This window comes from Vanacampus margaritifer, chromosome 1 (genome assembly GCF_051991255.1).
Source record: "Vanacampus margaritifer isolate UIUO_Vmar chromosome 1, RoL_Vmar_1.0, whole genome shotgun sequence".
In the NCBI taxonomy this organism is placed as follows: Eukaryota; Metazoa; Chordata; class Actinopteri; order Syngnathiformes; family Syngnathidae; genus Vanacampus; species Vanacampus margaritifer.
This window is the reverse complement of record NC_135432.1, coordinates 25,540,359-25,560,570: the sequence shown is the minus strand read 5'-3', so window position 1 is coordinate 25,560,570 and position 20,212 is coordinate 25,540,359. Positions and strand designations below refer to the sequence as shown.

The 20,212-nt window shown below is 37.1% G+C and overlaps 1 protein-coding gene across 1 annotated transcript in view; it reads left to right on the top strand.

The window, feature by feature from the left end:
- casz1 (castor zinc finger 1) overlaps nucleotides 1-20,212 on the top strand; it is a 207,482-nt gene that overhangs the window by 46,158 nt on the left and 141,112 nt on the right. The gene's annotated exons all lie outside the window — the stretch shown is intronic.

Below are 20,212 nucleotides of genomic sequence, written 5' to 3'. Positions count from 1 at the left end.
CTGCATTTTTTACTTGTGACATACGCATAGCTAATAACAATCAGTGTCACGCGAGGTGCAAAAGCTGGACCCAAAAAGCCGACAGAATACAGAAGTTGAAAAACAGGAGAGTCTTTTTACACAAAAATACAAAGTAACAACAACGAGCAGGGCCAGATGCAGAATATAAAAAAGTTGTATATGGCCTCGAAGACCAAAACTTGACGAAAAAACCTGGACTAACTTACTAACATGTCACTGACCAACTCCAAGCTAGGGCCATGCTCAAATCTATATGACCGAATAAAGGCCTATATGACAAATTTGTGGGGCAAATACAGGACCATAGCAACTGACAACATCATAAGAACCTAACCAAAAACACAGTCACAACAATTAGGATTCAATCCAAATCAATATTATAGGATTTTATTTACATTACATTATACATACATTATATTACATCCCAGGAAATGGTAAAGGATTTAGTGAGTACGACACTAAATCTTCGAGCAGTGCTTTCCCACTTTTAGCGAGCCAAAGCATCCACTTAGTTTTATTAGAAAAATCTCACAACATACCAAAAAAAAAGTCCCGGAGAGTATGAATGTGTAATTTTGTCTTAATTTACTCACAAATTGATTTACAAAGTGTCAAGTCCGAGCCTATTTAATTAAAAACAAACGTGAAGCCATGACTAATTCAGTTGTATAATAAGCAACCAGTGGATATACAGGTTTTTTGTACTTTCTGTCATATAATGAAAGAACATTCAATTGTTCTGCCTGTCGGTACCTGGTATGGATAGATGAACAATGACATACTTGTTGTAAATAATAACTTTCAGACACATTTAAGTGAAATTGGGGCATCCTGGATGATGGCACATGGCACCCTGGTTGGTGATCACTGTCACAGATAGACGACAGGTACAGGTACATTTATTGTACTTTCCCCCCGAAATGCTATCACCTTTGGGTTTTCTCCAGTCGCACATCAAGTGGGTGAGGTGTAGTCAGTTATATACATGACATGCGTCTCTAAGGAGCCTCTCATTTGTATAATAGCCTTCAGACAAGGTCATAGCAGTTTGTGCGTCTTTGAAGACGGCGGAAAGAGAACATGTTCCGTCTTCATTGTGCCTGTGGAATAGAACAAACGTGAGATCATGGTGTCAAGGGGCTTCCACTCTTCACAGATGATATGAATCAGACATGAAACGATTTAGATGGAGTGATAGCTATCTTAATTCCGCGTGCCGTCCGTGGACTGGAGGAACTCATGGGGAAGCGGAATTGGCTGCCGTTTTAGAGTGAAATCGCAGGGAAACGTATCCATCTGGTGCATGAATAATTTAGTCGACTCAAGTTGGTTCCTGTTGCTGCAGTGTTTGTGCTTGCCTGCACAGCACCCCGTAACCCTCTCCTCCTCCCTCTTAAGACTTCTCTCCCGAGGCTTGTTTGTGATGCTTAAAGGGAAGTTGGGCCACATGAGGAATCTCTGGGATGAGACAACGATTTTCTAGCCCTGTTGTGCTTAATGTCTCGTTTTTCGTCTCCCAGACCGACACATTCTTCATAGACAGTTTAATATCCAGTTAAGTTTGACTCCTATTTGTAAATTACATGGAGAGAGACATTTATATTTATACACACATTGCCTGTAGAGAGTATAATGCATTGTGTCAATCTATTATGTGGCATTGAAGAGATGTCCATTATCGTGCTTAAACTCTATATATGGCATTTGTAACCTGGTATCTGGTTTTAAGGTAAGCCATTTTAAGATTTAAGGAGCTGGTTAGGGGAAGGGAGGTGCAGGGCTGCTTGGAATGTATCATCAGTGAAAAGTGAGGGAACACTGTATAAATGATGTGATGATGTGTTCCTCAAACACATATGCACACCTGCTTTATACTGTGCGTAAAGTATACTGTATTGTGTGCATTTTGGGGGTTGTAATATATGTAATGGAAAGGGTATTAACTGAGTGCTTAAAAAGTCTTAGATTCAGTATTCCTAAATGAAGGCCTTTATTTTTCTGAAAAAAATATACTTCATACCAATCTTCAAAAGGAATTAAAATTACCAATTTGTTGAACCAGTTGAGAAGAAAAATAGTAAATTAAGTTAATATTTAATTTTGTGTGAGTCGAGATAATGTTGATTTAGGTAGTTTACATTAAGATTTATATTTGCGCTCTGAAATCACTGTAAAAATGAATAATACTAATTTTATACAGTTAACCACTGCAAAATTAATAAATGGTCGTATTTAATTTAGTCTTAAACAAAAGGTCTTAAAAATGTTTCAATTTGGCTTCCATCGAATACCCTTCAACAACCACAACAATAATAATAATAATAATAATCATGATATAACATGGCATTCAATTTAGAGTTGTGGTAACTGTATTTATCTGTATAAAAAATATAAGAATAACCTATTCATACATATAACACAGAATCCACATACAATACACATTTTGATCCACTGTCTGTGCTACATCATGTGCGAGTGAGGGAGTTCTGTGCCTTTCTTAAGGGCATCAGAGTGCATGACAAAGCACCCAGTGGACTTGGAATCTGTCACCCTACATACCCTACAGAGTTGTTGGCACTGTGAAAAAACAGTGTTCCTTACAATGCAGGATTTTCATAAGAAATGGTTTACTTTTACAGCAATTCACTGTAATCTAGTTTACAACCGTTTCTTGTATTCTACGTAATTTACAGGCAACTAGAGTTGCCAGTAAATTCCTGTAAATACACAAATGTCGTTGTAAAATCATCCAACCCTTTTCTTTACCGCTTGTTCCTCAAAAGGGTTGCTGGAGCCTATCCCAGCAGGCTTCAGGCAGTAGGCGGGGTACACCCTAAACTGGTTGCCAGCCAATCGCAGGGAACACAGAGATGAACAACCATCCACACTTACAATCACACATAGGGACAATTTAGAGAGCTCAATTAACCGGCCATGCGTGTCTTTGGAATGTGGGAGGAGGCAAGAGCACCTGGAGAAAACCCACATAGGCACGGGCTGAACATGCAAACTCCACCCAGGAAGGCCAAAGCCCGGACTCGTTCTCACGCCCTCAGCGCTGGGAGGCGGACGTGCTGACCAGGCAGCCACCGTTCCGCCCTCGTTGTAAAATCAATCCTCGTTTTGCAGCCGAGTGCATAAATGAATGTTAGCTGTAATGTTCCCTGTTTATCAGAGAAATGCGATGTGAAGACGATGCAGACTGTCCTCACGCTAACATTTTACTCTTGTTCTTGCTCCGGTGACAGTACAGGTTCCTCCATTTGCTTCTTCTCCTATAGAGATACCCACCAAAAGCTAACAATCTTTACAGTATTTACCTGCAATCCACATAAATACGTGTCAAAACATCGTTGCTGTAAAATTTACCGCTAATTATTCAGCAAATTACTGTACTTTGTATTTACCCACAATGCACTTTGTTTGATCTATAATGCATTGCTGTATACAGTTAAATACGGTAAAATAAAATAAAACAAGAAAATGCTGTAATTTTTTACTACAGATTTTACAGAAATTTGTTACAGTGTCCGCTTAAGTGTTGGTCACCTGCATTTAACCTAAGATAAAAAATGGGCATGGATGTACTTGTGTCTTGCAATGTACAATAATGCAGTGACTGTCTAAGAAAGGTACGGGTGTGAAGGAAGGCAGCGTCACCGAGAAAGATGAGGAGGATGCAAAGAGGAGGAGAACGACAGAGGAAGAGCGGAAGGGAGGGAGGGAAGCAGGAGTCGGGAGGGGGATGTGACAGGCCCTTGAAATCTCAACCTCTCTCTCCTGGCGCCCGCACTAATCAACCCCTGTAATTTATGCAGAAAATATGATTTATATTTAATTTCACTACACTTGCATTGTTAATTTGAGATGTAATTAACGCGTCGCCACAGCAACCAATTTCTCAATGCTGTAAATTATCTCTGCCTTTTCATCAAAATTCAGTTACTTTGGCTCCTGTGTGCAGTGTCGCGATGCAATTAGGTTACCAGGGTAACTCCTGAGTGTTAATTTCCTTTTGTTTTATTGGAAGCAGAAGTTTTATAACGTAAGTGCTCTTCACTTTTTGATTCACATCGATATATTATTATTTTGAAATTTAAAGCAGAGGACTGTTATTTGAAGCCTGTGCAACGTAGCTCTCATGAAGACAAGTCTAAAATAGTGCTCCCTCTAATGATTGATTGCAAGAGTTTGCTGCTTTGCTAGTCGAGGTGTTTCGAAGTTGTCCTTTTGGGAAAGGGCATATTTGTCAAAAGGAATCTATATCAATGAGAAATGTGTTCATTGTTGAAATTTAAGGGAGCTCTGTCTTTCCACCGCCTCCCCGTCTTCCTCTCCATCACTTTCCGTCTTGCGCATACAAACATGCTCCTGCATATCACGCTCCTCCCTCTTTTTATTCCCTCAACAGTGACTGTGAAATGACTCAATATTTTAATCAACTGTGTCTAATTTGCACTCCAGCAGAAGATCGGGCCACGTGTGTGTTGTTGTTGCCCTGGCTTGCACCGAGTATGCCCACTGGATGCCCGTGAGCCGCCCTCGATTGCCACGCTCGACAGTCTCCGTGGCCCACTCGGTGCAACTGTCTCCAATCTGTCCCCCCTTGGTTAGTCTTCAGGAAATATGAGGTCATTTGCTGCTAAGCACTGGTTAAAGGTAATTACATTTATAAGCAGTTTTTTTTATTTATTTGCTTTTTAGTCTCTTACAGTTTTTCGAATGCCTGTTAGAATAAGGGTAGTGCTCACAAAAAAAACAAAAACACAGTCTTCTTTATGACTGTGAATTATGCATCTTGACGTTGTGTAACCATAATGTGTACCCTGGCTGTTACCCTCTAAAACTTTCAAACTGTTGAAAGTCAAACCTTTCCGAGGATTTATTGGCCACTTGTTGAAATACCAGAAAATTTTAAACTGATTGTTGTGCATTACTTTTTTTTTGCTCTACTAACATTGACCTTACTTTTGATGATTACTGATCTATTTACTAGAATTCATTTAAAATGGTTCATTATCATCCGTGTCAATGACATGGTTCTACTGCCTTTGCTAACTTTAAGTTACCAGACAAATATGGTTCATTGGTAAATCATTGGCAGCATCAACATTTTAATTACCTCCACAAATCGATTTAATTTGTCAATTTCCATCACTGTTTTTCGCTTCTCCTTTTATCAGTATTACACAGAAACAAGTCTCTGATTTCTATTAAACTTTGTGGAGGGGGGAAATTGATGCATTCAATTTAATAAGGAGATGTGGATCGACATTATGAAGTTGCATCAACTGGCACTCAAACTTTCACATCATATTGTTACCCATCAAAATTTGACAGAATTTAGAAGTGTACCACAGTAAATACTTTGCAGTGGTTCTTTGGTGAGTCAGTCTCAGGGGTTCGGCACACATCCGTCTCAAATGATTCGTGATGATACGCCCTGCTTGGCCATCATTGACTGCAGGTGATCACACTTAGTTATTTTAATCCCTTTATACTAACTCTGTTGAGCAAAGAAAAAAAAAAGTTTTATCTTAAGAAAACAGGAGTGTTTTTTTTTTAAAGTTCTCTAAAAATATAGAGTTGAGTTGAGTGATGAGAGTCAGTATCCTAACTGCATAATTTGCAATTAGCTAGCTGGCAAAACTAAAGGAACACTTCCTTAAAATGCATTGAGGAGGGAAATACAAAAATGCAATACTTTCTGAATTCAAGGTGAATAGGGCTAGTCGATGAAAAGGCTACTCTCCCTGTTCAATTTGTCCTGTGTCATGAATTTTGAAAAAAAAAAAACATCTTACATTTTAATAAAGAAGGGTTCTGTGAATGGGCATAGGAAAGTTCAGTACCTTTAACAAGGTTAAGAACCATTGATTTATGCCGCCAAAATGACCTCACACCGCTATACTGCAACTTCGCAATAGGACATGCAGCTGGTCTTTTGCTTCAATAAAGTGTCAAGTTTGAGTCTTCGCGCCACAGTCACATTAATGTGTGAGAAAAGGTCATCGAGGTTTCCATGGAACTTACACTTTGAAAACACAGCGTTGATTAGACTTGTTTATTTATTCAGGTCCAAAAGAGTATTTGCTTTTGTCGTATTTATTCCCATTTTGCAAGCACAAGGGGCCTTGGAAGACAAGTTACCAAGGAACGCAAAATTTTAATTAGTGTATTTTAATCATTCAGGCTTTTCAAGCTAATCCACAGACCCCTGAGAATTCCCAAGATGCAGCTCTGTGCTGCTTTACCATTTATTGTTGAGTCTATTATAATTACTGTTAGCAGGTGGGGGAAGGGAGACGTTTATTATGTTTTTCCATCTTTATTATAATTACTAGGGGGGAAAATGAAAGGATGCTGTTTCATTAAGTATAGAGATGATGCCATTTTCACACTGTTTTCTCCTCAGTCTTCTTCCTGCCTTTGTTCTATAGCACTATTATGCTGCCTTTCATTCAGCCTCTTTTATACATTGCACAGCTTTATGGGGGAAAAACAACAAAAAGAAAAATCTCTTATTAAGAATAGAAGGAGGAGAAGGATGTTCTTAAAGGACTTCATTTGTGAAATAGATTCCAACATTGAAACCGTACTCTGTACATGCATTGGTACAAAAACACAAATAAATGTTCCTTAATAGAGTTGGACCGGAATCAGAACATAAATGCAAAACTTTTCTTTAACATTCCTCATTAATGGAAGATAAGAGGACTAATAATTCTTTAAGCTCCTAGCTTTTGGTGCTCTGTTGGGATTTTAGCATCTTCCAGCAATATTTCATGTTTGTTTAAGTATTATTTTGCCCCAGCCTCTTCCTCTTAAGTCCCAAAAGTCTACACATCTAAAACAATCAGGCGAGCCGGAATTTGGATCTAACAACACTTTGATGGGAACTACTGTGGAGAAGAACAACTGACTGCATGTGTGTGTTTTGACAGTGCTTATTGTCAAATAGATGCTTAGGGCTTGAGCATTGAGAGTGGCGGAGTTGAAGTCAACCACTTCTCATAAAACCTAATGCTTGTCATCATTTCAGTTTCTGTCAAGGGCACCATTTTGGCAATGGGTCTCATCCATTTTCCTAAGTGAACAGATCTGAAGCTGTCATTTGGGTGGAAAGCAGTTTGCATAACTTTTCCTCAGAATGAACTAATTAGGCCTCCAGTTCTTGGAATCGATGTCACACTGCAAGTCTCTGATCACCAATATGTGATAGATAAAGATACTAATAGTTACCCAGAAGGATTTTTTTGCATTCTGCTGCAACCACTTCTGAAATGAGGAGAATGATGTTTTTGACCGATTTGTAATCTTTAACTGTTGGAGATTCAATGATCAGTACCTCTATGGTCTGGTATTTTCATAAATTATTGACAACATTTAAGTGTTAAAAATAGCTTGAGAACAAATTGATTAACTTTCTCAGATACTGTACTTCCACTGTCTAAGAAGTGTGGTGTAACGTCACCTATTTTTGATGCCACCGGAGCATTATGTCTGTTACCTCAAGATTGAAAGTCTAACAAAAACAGTAAAAATAATTAGATTAGCTACATTTGAGTTGGTCGGCTTTGTTAAAAATCAATATTTGTAATGCTTTGTTAAAGAAAGAAGCCCGTCAGCCCCGAAGGTAAGTTTGTCTACACTACAGACTAATTTCTGTCTACTACACTGTCAGCTCATCTTTTCTTTCTTTTTTATTGTCTTACTTATGGCTCTTAGACCTTTGAAATACAGTTTGAGAAGATGACATAACTATTTCAACTTTACTCTTGTTTGGGGTCAGTGCAAGTGCAGACTTTGATGGGCACGGCTAGTGGCAGGCATGTGTGCTAATCAATGCAATTAATTATTTAAAAAATAAATAAATTAGCGGTTAAACAGGATTTTGGGGAGGTGTTGTGTTGATGCACAACAGTATTTAATATCAATGTAAGGCATACTACTAGGGCTGAACGATTAATTGCATTTGCAATTAAATCGTGGTTTGACAAAACGCGATTACGCAATCGTGAAAGGCTGAGATTTAAATGCCCATTGAAACGTAGCGGAAGGAGAGAAAGAGGGAGGGGGAGCAGGTACGTCACCGATGTAACTAAAGCCTGGCGCCATAAGTGTGACGTAATTTTGGTGAGGTTTTTTTTGGTCTCATAAAACCTTGAGACGAGTGTCTAACATGTTTAATCGGTTTGATTTTGGTTTTAAAACAACACTTCACCGCTGTGAGTTATGACTTTACAGCTGCCGTAGTGTCGCGCGTATTATTAACTGAGTGTACGCGCAAGTGTGCGGCAGCGGCTGATAAATTTGAGTCGTCGAGGTTAAATAGGTCTGTATGTGGCCATATGTTGTGTCGTCCGATTTCATGAATGAAAATTAGGACGGATGAAATGATTATTACTCCTCATTACTCACCATCATTTAGAAGTCACCGCAGCTTCCTTTAACTTACATGTATTGTAGCGCTGCTGAACTAATCAGGCCAAGTGGCGAACAAACAACAACTCTTTAATGACAATTTGCATGCAATTGTCGGCCACGCCGACACGCCGGAACCACGCCGGAACACAACAGCTCCGAACGCGCTTAGCTTATCAAAACAAAAGTCTGTGTTGCATTCACGGCCCGTCCAGACCATGGGAAACTACTCAACCTGCGAGCCACCCACAACGATTGCTACAGAATGCTAATGTTTAAAATAAATAAATAAATCAAATCGGAAAATGTTACGTCATATAAACAGGTATAAATTTACTTTGCCTACACTTTAGCATGTCAGTTTACTGACAGGAGATCGCTAAGTTTGATTTTTTTTTAATATGTATATTGAATGTATTTATTGATAAATACAGTGTTTATAATGAAAAGTTGGATATGTTGAAGTAGTAAATTGTAACTATAACTATAATTGTACTGTGATATAATGGTTTGATTTGCCTTTATCTTAAGGTCCTGTAATCTATAATAGATATGATATTGTTTATTACTATTAACTTTTTTTTTTGAAAAGGACCTTGAAAAAAAAGAATCGCATATGATATCGCAATTTTTCAGAAAAAAACCCTCAATGAGATTATTTTCCATAATCGTTCAAGTCCTACATACTACCAAGTTTAATGGTGATGTATTTGGTAACTCAAGCAAGATGGCATTTTTGGAATATCTGTAAAGTTGTGGTTTTAGAGATAAGAGTCCATGGCAGTGACAATAATATGATCTACTGATGGATCCTTTCCCAATGTTTTCACACCAGCAAAACAGAATAATGAAATATTGGGAAGATTAATAAGTGCAAAAAAACAACAAAAAACATCTGCCTGGATGATTTAACAGAATGCCGGTCATGAAACTTATAAAAGGCTTGAAAAGACTGAAAAGTTTTGACTATTCCCGAAATACATTATTTATAACATCAAAATCTGACCAAGCCACAGGAATCTCTTGGTAAAATAAATACAAATTGTTAACCAAGACCAAATGCTATTAGAAATCAGTAACAAGATTGTGCAGATGAATGCTGATAAGTTTATTGAGTGGCTGCCCAAACAATAACATTCCTTGTTTATTGACACTCAATGAAGTTTTTGTATTTTGACATCACCTGTACAGTACAGTATGTCTAATCTAACAGATTATATTGAATATAGTGTGATTAAAGTTCAATGTTGATGATAGTTTTAATGCAATCTTATCACATTACATGGCCTTAATAAACCTGACAAATGTTTTTAAGACAAAACAATATAGCCTACTGAATACTGCTTCATCTTTTCTTAACTTCTTTGACCTAAACCATCATAGTGGTTACATTATAGGCATATGTGTGTGTGTTTAGGTAAAAGAGGGCAAGCAAAGCAGGCTTGATATAAGGGCCATTAATCCACGCAACTTCCACCCCTGTCCACATTGGACAAATTACTGCACAATTTAACTGCAATCATGCTCTCAACATGGAGCTAGTTTTGGAGAGGAGCTTTTCAAATTATGGCCAATCTGTAAAAGATTGTTTTTGTGATTATAGCACAGGCGGCCCAAGTGCAAACTACATACAACCAAAACCATGATAGGAGACCTATTTTCCCTTTGTGTTGAACAAACGGTACCATATGTACAGTACTATAAAGAGTGGATTTTTTTTTTTAATTAACCCTTTATTATTTAAAAAAAAAATCCTTTTAAATTGCTGATGTCAGGCCAAAACCTTGTACCCCCAAAATCGACACTTTTCAGGAGACCCCAAAAATGGCATCATCAAAGTGAACAAGACATTTTCAACAGATTGGCCTACAATAAAATGACATCCAAAAGTGTGGACTGAGTAAAAGTATAGACTTTTGAGAAAAATATGCAATTTGCCAAATTGTGATTTACGAGGTTTCAGCCCGACACTAGTAATATATTATGTGCACACTGTAAAAAGAAAAAATGAGGAAAAAAAGATAAGAATCTATGTGCTAACACTCACCATGTTAATGATTTCATACAATTATCAACAATGATTCAAGAAAGTAGGAAATAAATCTCATTATGCAACAAGTTGCATGCATTTCTGAAAGTATTTATATTTTGCGATCACAGCTACAATATTCTTAGGAAATCACAATGTCCCAACTATTTCTGAGCTGGCCACTCATGTTACCCTTGGGGGCTATGTGGTGCCCATGGGTATCACGTTGGTAACTCTTAGCATATTACCTTTAACCAGCAAGAATATGGATTTGGCCGTAATTCTGACGTGTTGTTAAAGTCTTAAGTGTTTTAAAGCGATTAACATTCTCGGATCTGTTGCATGCCATCCGATTTGTTAAGAACTCTTAAAAATGTCAAAACTGTGTTCTATTTTAATTGAGCCTATTTTCTTTATCACCTTACTTTAATTGACAAAGTATTTATACTAAAAAGAGAAAGTTTAAATAATTGGATGTGCCTTTGTGTACTCACCAATGGGAACTGCCATTTTTAGTTCTTTCATTCTTGTGAGAGTGTGAATTAGTGAATCAGTTCCTCAATTCCTGCCTCCTTTATTTACTATAAAACAGAGTTAGTAAATATTCAGCAATGACAAGCTACGACACATATCCGATTTAATTACTTTTACAAAAGCTGCATAATAAACCTTGATCAATAACATCATCATCTACGTGTACTTACCGAGTTATGAGCCGGTCTGGGATTCTCTGTGGACCTTTTTCACATGAAGAATTTAATGTACACTGTAACACTTTTCTCTAGCTTGCTCTGATGGCCCGTAGACACATATTTGGAAATAGGCAGCCAACAAAACATTTGTTTTCTAACTCCACACTGGATGTGTAGGCAGGTACTCCAGAGACCCAACTAGTTGTATATAAACACTTACAAATACAGTTTCTATAATATGACACCTTTGAATGTGGCGTAAACATGTCAACTTTTGGTAATAATGAAAAACTCAGGGCCAGGGTGTTGTGAATGTTTGGACACATTTCCTTTTAACAAGAAAAGCATGAAGACAACATCAAGAAATCTTAATTATGATTACAAATAGTACAGCGAGGACATCCTGCCAGTTACAAATAATTACAGACTTAAAGGGCAAAGAGGAAAAATGGCATTGAAGTAAATTGATATTTGCTACTCCCAAGCTTTCCTGTGGACGGCTGTGTGTTTTTGTGTTGTGTGAAATAATGTATTGATCCTTCAACTTTTAGTCCTCTAATAATTTTTTCTCTCATCCACATAGACCACCTTGCATGCTCTTTTTCCTTGTTTCTTTTTATTGCTCAGCCATGATCCTCTTAGGAAGGTTTCCTCTTCAACATTGAGCCATATGCTTCTAGTTAGGCACAATGCATTGGTTTGCCGTCATTTAACACAAGCATTAACCACACTAAGAGCTTTGAAAAAGCTCCACTTCTGCCATTCTTAAATTCCTCGTCCAAAACAGTGCAGTAATTCAAACTTTTAGTGTGATTTACAGGCAGAAAGCTTCAGCATTTTCTAACCATTGTACGCCATTTTAAGTCAATTCAGCAACCTTTGAAACAGAGATCAGACAGCCTCTAAATTATGGTTACTGTTGATGAACTCAGGGGTCATACAGAGGATTCCAGCTTATTCATCAAACGATTAGAGGGACACCCAGTATAACTCACATCACCAATGGCAATTAAAAAGTACCACAGACTCTTTCAACAAGCCCAATTTGGTGTTGTAGCTTTAACATTATTGGAAATTATGTTCCGAATTAAGACAGATACTTCATCGAAGATGTTTTGCGACATATTATTCTTGGTTTCTACAAACACGACTCATCCAGACTAACTACTGGACACCAAATGGGAGCACAGCTTTTTATTATTTTGCATTAAAATAACTTTTTAGTCCTGTGGCACCATTCAGCTCCTTCCCTACATACTTGTTTCCATCCCTTCGCACCATTACAGCTCCATAAGCAACGCGACGAATAAGTGGTGCCCTTTGCGACATATTAAACAACATAACAGGTACAGCTTTAGTGTCACCTCCTTTTTAGTGAGAATTTCCCCCCCCGCATTAAACGTAAGCTGTTATAGGGCCCAAAGGAACTCAGCAGTCTATTTTCCAATGATGTTGTCAGCCATGTGGTGTACACCCCCGAGAGGTGAGGGTAATCAGCCTTTTCATCTCGAGAGGACGGCCGACGTTGACATGCTGGCGGGCTCCAGCCTTTCCTTTGCCATCAGTCTGTCTGTGTCTTGCGTTTCTTTGTTTTCTTTTTTGTTTGTTTTTACATGAATTCTGAGCTCTGTAAATGTCATATTCAACCCCCCCAAGAGAAATAACAAATCACACTCTGATTGCTTAACTGACAGATCTTTTCATTTTGAGAATTTTTATGACAAGCTTACTTCAAGCATCAACCATTTAGCGCAGGAGTGTTAAACTGGTGGTGCGGGGGCCCTTTGTGGCTCGCAGGAGGAAATAAGGTTTTGCTCTCCTACTGTAGTATGCTTTTGCATGCATGGTGGTGGCAAAATCATGTGTCACGACTGTTTTTCTTCAGCTGAAACTGTGCCCTTGGACAATTTGCAAGTAATTACGAACAGTTCTAAATAGCAGTCACGTTGAAAAAAAATGCTTTGAATTTGCCTAATTCAAATATGTACGTTGGATGCAGTGTTAGTACAAATTCTCCAGGCTTCTGCTAGAAAGTAAAACAAATGGCAAGAAAAGCCTACTTAAACATCTGAAACGTATGTCAAATGATTTAAAGGCCACTTTTAATAGTGTAATCATAATTTTGTATGTGAATGGTTAATTCTGAACATGCACCATCCCTAATTATGAGGGTGTGCACTCTTATGCAACCACACTGTCTCCGTCCATTCATCCATCCATCCATCATCGGTTGTTTATTTTTACTTGGCGTATTCAAAAAAAAAAAATATATATATATATTTTAATTGAATTGTACGTCTTATAGGACAAATTAATTGTGAAAAATGGCTTGAAATAATTTATCTTGGCTTGCATTTTCTTATATCACAGAACATCTAGCATTTGAACAGGGGTGTTGAGACTTTTTATATTGACTACTTCCATGCAGGTACTATTGCATCTTTGTTCTTGTATTTTTAAGAGTTCATTCATGTAGTACTATTTACCTTTGAGTAATGCCGTAATACATATTCAACCCTCGCTCGGAAGTTTACATACCCTGATTGTATGTACACTTATGAACACAACTGTAAATGTATCTACAAAAGCTAAGTGACACAAAAATGCTATGAATTGTCACCAAAATTCGCATGCACATCCCTACTCATGTCAACTTCAACCTCTGAAAATGTCAAAACAATTGCCACAGTATTTTGGATTTTATGGTCATTAAGACTCATAACTTTCAAGCACAACTGTATGTAATTATGCTTTTTCTTTGTTGATTGGCAGAAATGAATGGCTTTGCTGCCTGAAAGTGACCCATGTTGGGTCAGCTTTAAACATCCACTTAACAACCAGGATGTATATTTTCAGTTGAGGTCTACTGATAAAAGGAATGTGTGAAGCAACTAAATTTGGCTTTATGGGTTTCTAGACCAGGGTTCGCCAAACCTTCTTAGCATAATAGACATTAAACGTAGTTCCTCCCTTGGACTTACAAACTGTTATAATAAAATTGCATTATGCATTGTTCTATCTTCAACATAATACATGCAAACTAGTAATTTGACACATTAATTTAGTACAACCAACGTAAATCTTGGAAGCCCTTCTGTCTGCTTGTTGATCAGTAAAATAGCCTACGACATTTCACTGTGACAATAAGATATATAGTGACCTGGTGTGAACCTGAGTTTTGGAAATATTTAGTATGATTTTCATGAATGTGAACACAATCTTTGGCACAATTAGATAACGGAATTATATGTGATTATGTTGCACCTCTTTGATTGAACAGAAATCAGCATGGGCACACAATGTCATTTCTAGAAAAAAAAGATTGCAACTTGAACTCCTTCATTATGGCCCACATTTCTTCTAAGGTTTTGAACTCTGAGAACACACCTTCCTTTTGTTTAGGTGTGGAACAATTGCTCTCTTCTGTGCACCTTCCAAAAATAGCAGACGTGCAGGGCTTGTAAGAAAATTAGTCAATTTAATTTCCTTGAGTAATGAAAATGTCATGCACCATTTAATAAAACTGCAAGAAAAAAAAGTCTCGAGTTTTACATGCTGCAGATAGAGAGGACCCCGTGGATTTGAAAGTTTTGACAGTTGCCCCTTTTGATGTTTTCTCTGAGTTTTGTTTCCTTTTTCCTCCCTTGGTGTGATGTCAAATTAATCATAACAGCTCGGATGTAAATGTGAAATTGAGACTTGTTTGGTCTCCCTGTGACAAGCCAGAGCGCTGCTGGCTGAGGCAACTGATATCTCTTTCCCCTTTAAACTGCAAATTATTTTACGTTTATGAGTTTGTCTCATCTTCAAGGTCAAAAATGTAATTTTTGCTCTTTCAAAGGGTTATAACCTTAAAAGAGAAGCGCCATCCTTGCTGATTAATGAGAGACTCCTGCATTTGATGTTTCAGCTGTGACATTTTAAACTTTAAATATTTTATATGCATACCTGTGAAAAAAAAAATGAAGACATGCATTCATGTGGAATAAACGGTATTGCAGAGAAGAAAGGCTAGGCTGGGTATCATTTTAATAGAACAGTTAGAGTGCAATGGTTTTTCTTGGTGATTTTTATTTGAGGTTTTTATGTGTGCGCAAGCTGATTTAAAGGCACACTAAATCATTGGGGATGGGGAGTGCTGGATTATGCATTTAATCAAGGAGTAGGCCTTGGGAGAATAGCTCGCAGAGTCACCGGGGCATCAGTGAGCCTTGGCTCTAACATGGGGCCAACCCTCTTTGTTCTTCACCATAATGGGCCATTTTCACATCATTTGGAGAGGAGAAAAAAATGACAGCACCCTTGCTTTTGTTCTAGCCATGTCCCCATGATAACTGGAAGAAAATGCCTGCGCCGACTTCTAAGAAATTAGGAAAATTGGCACACAAGTCTCTACAGCAAAGCACATTTCAAATTAGCTACATTTTGAGACATCATACAGATTCTTTGATAACGTGACATTTTATACCAACTACCAGTTTTAAGAGCAATGTTTTTCTTTGCTCCAAGGTGGTCAATGCAAATCAACAGCAGCAAATATGTATTAACTGTCCTGCAAAAACACTATTTTATGGTCATAAGAAACTGTCAAACAGGCATGTTTTGGGCTAAATACTGAACTGTAGCCCCTCTCTCTCTCTCACGCACATGCACACTCACACACATTAAATGGTTGTTTTTCAAGTACCATAAAACTTAACTCAACTACTAAATACATCTATAATTAATCGCTTAATCTGATCAACAAAGCAACATATGATTTGAATGTGATTGCTTACTTCTGCACAGTTATAAAAGGGTGAGCACAGTTGTCCAACCAACTTCCAGTTATTCATCTTTATCTCTCCTCTCAAAAACAGTTGAGTTTTATACAGTTGGTCACATTAATGGTGGAAAATGTTTAGATTTTTTTTTTCCATTTTGAGTTCCTTTCCACCCCCTCATCACTAAAATCTGACATTTGAACTGAGGTTTGTAGATGTTTGATATCCACTGTACTAGGGATGCACCGAAATGAAAAATTTTGGCCGAAACCGATAACCAAAAATGAGAAATGCTTGGCCGAAAACCGAAACGCCTAAAAATAATTTTTTTAAAAAAAATTAAATATATATATATATATATATATATATACTGTATATATATATATTATTTTTTTTTAGATCATTTCTTTGGGCTGAATTTGCCTTCATTTACTGTATCTTATTTTACAAAGATTTTATTCATAAATAAATAAATAATCGGACATTGCTCACCAGTTATTGAGTACTTGAGTTTTTTTTCCAGAGACCAAAGTAGATAATTTTAACATTAAAAAAACTAAACAATTTTCCACAATCTGTTCTCTTTCAAACCACAATTGTACTTACTTTCTGATGTACATTCCTTTCTTCATGTATATTTATAGTAAGCAGTCACGTTTACCATTTTTCCCACTTTGCTTATAGGTTATAGTCCTAGTTGTATGGGATTCATCTTGTTTTTCTCTATCACCACTTTTAACCTGTGGTGTCCCATCAAAAACACAAAAAGTATAAGAAAAAACAAAACCCACACATTAGTCCTTCACCTTATCCTTCACTGAGCTAAAGTCTTATCAAGGTCTTGCGTGACGTCATGCGGAGTAACGGTTCCCACTTGGCAATGACACCGTGTTGAGGCAAATTCCACTCTAACACAGATGGTGTTTTGCTGTATGCTGTTCCTTTTTCACCGTGAACCTGGCAGCTTTCACCATGAAACTGACAGCTTTGTTGGTGAGATGTGCAGCTGCAATTGAGGAGGCTTGTAGCATGACTGTGAATGATTATCTGATCCATTGACAGCTTGCTTTCTTTGCTGAAATTCACTGATAAAATTGGACACATTCCAGAATAATAACAAACAAGCAAGAATTTGGTGTGTACTTCAAATTTCCTAAATATTCTGCTATTCTTTTGTACTTTTTTCAAGTGAAACCCACCATGCAAAGTATGGCAGCAGTCTTATCTTAGCTCGCATGCTGTAGCCATGAAATATAAACCACTATAACACTATTTAGAAAAAAAGCGTAGTGTGTGTATGTCATTATATATATTATATTACATACGTATATATATATATATATATATATGTATATATATATATATATATATATATATATATATATATTACCATGGAATTTGTGAACCCTTCCACCCCTAATATATATATATATATAGGGTTCACAAATTCCACGGTTCGGTTTTCGTTTTTTTTGTTCACGGTTTTCAGTTTAGTATGTTATGCAGTTTTAGAAAAATGTATTATCTTGGAGTAAAAAGGGACAGTGTATATTATTCACAGCTAATTAATTCTGATTATTATTATTATTGTATTATCATTTAAATTATTCTATTTATGCCAGTGGCATATAGCGGCAGGCATAACAAATGCCTGCCACTATATGTTATTTGTTAGGCATAACAAATAATTGCTCTTCAATTGGATGGCAAAAGGTGTAAAACCAACCTGTGCGTATCAGTCTGTTGCCATTCAAACAACAGACTAAGTCATGGTTTGCACTGCAAATATATCAGTTTTGTGTTCAACTATACAAGCCCAGATTTCACACTACGTACATTTGTGACTAAACTGAGTTAAGATCATTAATTCAGTATGAAAGCTTTTTATTTTTGTTTGCTAGTTTACCATGAGCTTTTTCTTATGCAAAATAAGTGTCTTGGTTCCATAGGTTGGAAAACAACTCTCAGATCAAATGACAATTCTACTAATATAATATGAAATTATTAAATAAGTCTTATTTGATGGACATAAGAGAAAGATGTGTCATAATTCATATCTAATATGGATAGGTAATGTTTATCTCATGACCTAAGTAGCCTCATCTCTTCATTCACGTTTTTAACACGGCCACCACACTGGATTTCAAATGAAACAAACAAGATGTGCTTTAATTGCCAATTTCCACCTTTATTTTGAGGGGATTTACAGAACTGTCAATATTTGCCTCCCAGGCAACGACATCTCAAGTCGGAAAATGTCCGGGCATATGGGCTTGTATGGGGCTCGAGGCCTACTAGCGTCGGTTAGCTGTGTGCTATGCTATCATCGATTATCCTCGGATCTCGGGTAAACCTGTTCGAAACAAAACACCTCAGTCATGAACATAGCAATTTCCGACGTCCGTATCTTGTGTTGGATTAATTAAGACTTGGCAGCGATGAGCGATGGCTCAGGAATGCACCGTAACGTACCCTAGCGTCATGAAAACCGAGAATTTGCTCTCTCCGCCCGCTGCAATATGATTGGCTGCAGCGTCGCTGGAAGGATATGACGTATATGAGGCTCTGCCGTAACCATGTACGGCGCCATAATGGATTAGCTCCTCCCAAATTGTCCATAGGTGTGATTGTGGGTGTTGGTTGTTCGTCTCTGTGTGCCCTGCGATTGGCTGGCAACCAGTTCAGGGTGTACCCCGCCTACTGCCCGAAGCCAGCTCGGATAGGCTCCAGCACGCCCCCTCGACCCTTGTTAGGACAAGCATTTAAGAAATGGTTGGATGGATGGATTAGTTAACGCTTTAACTTTGACAGTGCTAATAAATAAATAAATAAATAAATAAATAAATAAATAAATAAATATATATATATATATATATATATATATATATATATATATATATATATATATATATATATATATATATATATATATATATATATTAGGGATGTTCGAAAAAAATCGATTCGACAATATATTGCGATATTATATGCGGCCGAATCGATTTTTAGACATAATTTTTTTTATAGGAATATTCAACAAAACGTCTTACATAGGGTTAGGATTCACACATTAAGCATGGAAGAATGTATTAATGGAACATTAAACCTTAATATTTTATTTCAGTGCTGTTCAAACATGAAACAGACTGCAACCTGTTTGTTAAATGCAGTGGCTCAGTTATAAGCCTGAATTTTCAGATAAATAAATACATTTTTATACAAATCTTACAGTGTACATGTACAAGTTTACTGATTAGTATTTTCTAAATTTGAGTATTTTTTTTTTGCAATTATCAATTTATAGATTCGTATCGGGATTAATCAGTATCGAATCGAATCGTGATCTATGAATCGTGATACGAATTGAATCGCCAGGTACTAAGCAATTCACACCTCTAATATATATATATATATATATATATATATATACTGTATATATATATGTATATATATATATATATATACATATATAATGGAAGATGCTTAATAAACATGAGTTGAGAGAGTAAAGGTTGTTAAGGTTTTTCGGTTATGGTTAATAGTGGAGTCCTGTTAGCCTGAGGCAAGTTATTGTCACAGTCTCCAAGATGTTCCCATTACCAACAGTTCTTTGAAAATTAATACGTGTGCTTAATGCTTGATGACTTGCTTTCCTGCTGGCCGGCAAAGCCTAATGTTTAATTTAAAAGTCATCGCGTGCTTTGTATGTCAGAGCCATGCAACTGTCTCAGGTCGTAATCAAGCTGGCAGTGCATGAATCAAGGATGAACTTTGAAAGCAAATGCAAGGTAATGGTACACTTTCATACAAGGTGCCAAAGACATTATTTTTTATATGGGAAAGGAACTACAGACTTGCATAATGTTCCGCTATTTGTTTTTTGAAATCTTTGAATGGGTTGCATATACACCATAGTATAATGCATCACTGACAGACATGGCCTGGCCAACCCGCGTCTTTCAAGCCACATCCAAATCTTTGCCCGATTTTAAAGCCCTTTTCACACTGAACATTGGAGGGCGCTGCGTGCTGTTGTCAACCCTATTCTTTGTGTATGTGGTGAGGGGTAGTTTAATGGAGCGTTGCTTGACGGTGCTGCGTGGTTGGGGAATCTCTGCCGTGATGGCAAGCCACCTCAAATGAAAAAATATTCTATTCTAGACATCAGAAAGCGGACTGAGGAACAGTGGATGAAACCTTGATAAATACAGTGCATTTATCAAGAATATATTATGTCTCCTCCTCCTTAAATCAAAGACAGGGATTTCTTTTGCAACAATGAA